This window comes from Lagenorhynchus albirostris, chromosome 9 (assembly GCF_949774975.1).
Source record: "Lagenorhynchus albirostris chromosome 9, mLagAlb1.1, whole genome shotgun sequence".
Lineage (NCBI taxonomy): Eukaryota > Metazoa > Chordata > Mammalia > Artiodactyla > Delphinidae > Lagenorhynchus > Lagenorhynchus albirostris.
Genome location: NC_083103.1, coordinates 70,591,492 through 70,595,658, shown reverse-complemented (window position 1 = coordinate 70,595,658; position 4,167 = coordinate 70,591,492). Strand labels below are relative to the sequence as shown.

The 4,167-nt window shown below is 47.0% G+C and overlaps 1 non-coding gene across 1 annotated transcript; it reads left to right on the top strand.

Moving 5' to 3' along the window:
* The first annotated feature begins 2,271 nt into the window (after positions 1 to 2,271).
* LOC132526646 (U6 spliceosomal RNA) lies at positions 2,272 to 2,374 on the top strand. The gene has a single exon (XR_009542637.1). It is a non-coding gene; the product is annotated as a U6 spliceosomal RNA (small nuclear RNA).
* Positions 2,375 to 4,167: the final 1,793 nt, after the last annotated feature.

Genomic DNA, 4,167 nt, shown 5'->3' with positions numbered 1-4,167 from the left:
GAATGAAGAAGCAATGCTTTGATCTGTGATTCAGAGCTGAGCTGCAGTATTTACAGAAAAACAAGTCTTTGGGGAAAGACAGAGAGAGAGAGAGAGAGTGACAGAGAGAAAGAGAGACAGAAATTGAGGCATAGAAAATAGCCTTTGGGTACTGAAAAAAATATTTTCTCAAATTACAATCACCGAAAAGAACATGAGAGCTCAGGCAGAAGAGTGCAGGGGTTTTCTTGCAGTTTTGTTAAGCCTGTAAGGGTTGATATTGAGGGGATTTACACGATGGGACATCTGGTCTGATGAAACACTACAGCACCTAATGCAATTCATACCTGGCTATCCTGTAATGCAGGGCTACAGAGAGGCAAATGGCTCCACATGTGTGGATGTCCTCCTGCAGTTTTCCTTTCCTTGTCCTGCTCCCCTGTAGATCTTTCATGGACACTGTGTGACCAGAGCAGTTGCCCTCTGGGCCAACCATCTCTCTGTCCTTCCCCCAGTAGAGGGTATACAGCCATCCTGGGGACTCTTGGGGACTCTGAGACTGAAAACCATGACCTTGGAAGCTCTTTGACCTCACACAGATCTAAGATGTCCTCGATCAACCAACCTGGTCTTTGCAGCACCCTCCAGTGCCCACCTGTCTCCCCACCCCCGTCTCAGCCCTTGATGGATTTAGAATTAGTAGCCTCATGGAATGGGAAAGGCTACCAGAGATCAGAGAATCAATCCTTCCGACTTACAGATGGGTAAACAGAGGCTCTAGAGGGAACGTTACTTCCCCAAGGCCACACAGCTGACTATTGTGCTCCCCCTTAGGGAACAAAACAACTTCGTAAGAGACTGGGCATATGACAGAATACCCCAGTGGGAAAAATGCCTAAAAGATATTTAATTCTCTCCCATCCAACTTCCCCCTTCTGCTACCTATGGAGTAGGGAACGCCCAGAGGTACTTTTAGCATTTCCCTCCCTTGGGTGGAGGGATGCAGAAAAACATGGAATCAGCTAGTGAAATGTCCAATGATATATTATAGATAATTACTACTGTGGATATTTACTGAGCATTTACTAGGCTCAGGTACTGCTCATCGGTATCAACTTATTGAATTCTCACAACCCCTCTAAGAGGTAGGTACATTTATCATCTCCATTTGACATAAAAGGAAATGGAGATCTAGAGTTATCCCAAGGCCACTCACATAATGAATGGCAGAGGCAAGCTATCCCCTCCCCCCAAGCCAGGCAGCTGAGTAAGTGTAGAGTCCCGGTTCTTTAACCTCTACCAGCAGATTTCAAACCTTGGTGCGTTTTCGCACCACCTGGGGTGCTTGTGGGCAAGGAAACAGCTGGGCCTCACCCCCGGATTCCTTGCAGACCTTCTGGGTCCAATCCCCCCACCTCCCAGTTTTCTACCATCTTCTCTCACCCTGAAAGCATTTCGTGCAGCTTATCTCACAGCTGATCACGCTCTTCCCCACAAACCACGCCCTCTTGACTCTCCTTTTCTCTTGTGACCTCCCTTTCAAGGCTGCTCTAGATGCTTTCGTCACCGTCTCCTCCTCCTTCTCCTGAATTCCCACACCTGGGCCTCCCAGGCTCCGCATCCCTCTCTCCTATCCCTTCCCTCCAACACCCCCAGCAAATCTCACCTTGATCTTAGACCTGATGTGCGTTGCCTGCCCTCCCCATGGTTTTGCTAAGATACACAGTGTTATTCTGTAAACACCAGTGGACACTGACACTTGTCCTAGCAGTACACTTATTTGGTTTATTTCTCTGGGGTGGGGGGAGGGGCGGGATTTGGGATGAGGGAAATTTGTGCCAAAGTCTATCTCCTTTCGATTGCCCCCTATACGCTTAGCAAATATTCACGGAGCAATTTCTCTCTGCTGAGCGCCATGCTGGGTGCTGCCAACAGGAAGCTGAACAAGACAGAACCCCTGAGCTGACCGTCTAGCTCTGAAAAATAGGGATAATACCACCTCCCCTTCTATGCAGGGCTATCCATCTTTCAGTCATTTACTCACTTACTCAACAGAGGGGTGTTAAGCACCTTCCATTCTGCTGGGCAATTTTTTAGGAGTTGAGAACAGGGGCTCTGCTATTCAGGACCTTACAGGGGACACACTCAGCAGAGAACTATATTACCCCATAATGTAACTGTGAGAGCCAGAGGAAGACTTACCGCTGCCTAAATGCATCAGGAAACGTCTCCATGGAGCTCCTTGGAGCTAGATCTTGAAGGACTAAATGGCTAGGTGAAGAACAGAGAAGGGTGCTCACTTCGGCAGCACATATATAAAGTTGGAACGATACAGAGATTAGCATCGCCCCTGCACAAGGATGACACGCAAATTCATGAAGCGTTCCATATTTTGTTGTTGCTGACAACAACATGGGCAAAGGTAGAGAGATGTGAAAAGGAGACTGTTCAAAGAAGTCGTATTGATGTCTGTGACTCTGCGTGGGCGTGTGAAGGGTGGGCATGTGAAGGGGAGGGCTGGCTGGAGCCAGCAGTGGGAAGGCCCTCCTTTCCTGCTGGGCCTGAGAGCACTGCTGCTTGGCCTTCATTCACTAATCTAGGATGCTACTGCCCTTCTCACATACTCCAGGAGGTCTGGGGAAACTCCTCACCTGTTACCCTGCAAATCACTTGTCCATTCCTTTGACCACATCCAAGGCTGTCCCTCAAGGATTCTTCTGTTTAGACAGTGACCTTGACATCACTTTGCCCCAGGACCTCTGTATGAGTCATCAGCCCACCACACAGCCTGCTAACCATTGTGGTAGAAAGAAATCTCAGGGCCCAAATGTTATACAAGTATTTAATTATGGGTCCACAGTTTAATTACTTAGTCTGGCTTTATATGACATAATTTATAAATATAATTTACAGTTCCCTTGTTTCTTTCTCCAACCATTTAGCTCATTAATAGTGCTGACGGTAAGAGCTCTTTTGTCTTTTCTTGCCGGGCTCCGAGCCAGTGGTGAAACGAGATAAGGCTGAGAGGGCAGGGGTGGTGGGAGAAGTCCATCCCAGCAAGAAGCATTTTATCACCGGTACTGTTAAGAATTTCCAGTGTGTGATGACAATAAAAAGAAAATAGACTTGTAGTTGGTTTTATTATTGTTTTTCAATCTTGTAAAGCCAACACCCAGCCCACTCCGCTTCTCCCCCACTGCCTGCACCCAGGACAGACCACATCCCCATGCCTCTGCTCCAGGTACAACCTTTAGTTCACATTAAAGCCTGCTGTCTGCAACAACCTGCTGGGGGTTTCCCTGAAGCTTTCTCAAGGAGCATTTGTTTATTCAACCAGCATTTATTCCATACCTACTATGTGCAAGACCCTGTCGGCAAAGAAGTGAAAATCTGGGGTAAAATACAGTAATTAATAGTTGCTGCACACTCAGTACGCACCAGGCACTGTGCCAAGCTTTCGCAAACATGGCATTTAGGTTTCAGAACGACCCTAGAAACAAGGCTCAGGTTGTTCAGAACAGCGGCTCTGGACCCTGGTTGCATGTTGGAGTCAGCTGGGGAACTCTGATGCTGGAAACCACCCTTTAGAGTTTCTGGTTTCATTGATTTGAGGTATGGCTTGGGCATCGACATATTAAACAAAACAAACAAAACCTCCTCAGGCAATTATGATGTTCAGCCACATTTAAGAACCACTGATTTAAGTAATTTTCCTAAGATTCTATAAATAAAGCAGGGAAGGCAGGCAGGCTGGTCAGCTGACCTCCTGAGCCCTACTATGTGCCAGACACAGCACTAGGTCCTTTCACTGCTAAGAAGGTAACAGATGGCAAGTGCCGTAAAAAAGATAAAACACTATTGCAGGTCAAAGGACAATGAATGCAGGGAATCCTTCATGAAAGAGGTCACTTAAAAGTTATTCTTTTCAAGAATTTGCAGACTACACAGAAGTGGTAGAAAGGGTTGGGCGGGACTTCCAGGCAGAAAGAACCATGTGAGCAGAGGTGTGTAGGTTGGGAAACATGGGCGAATGGACAAGGAACAGGGAACAGACCCTGTGTGCGTTGGGACAGTTGAGGGAAATTTGTCAGGAAAGGAAAATCAGGGACAGGTTGTGAAGGACAAGGCTTCCCAAAATATTTCAGGTTGAGGCACATGTGGAATAAGGATCATATTTTTAGTATACAC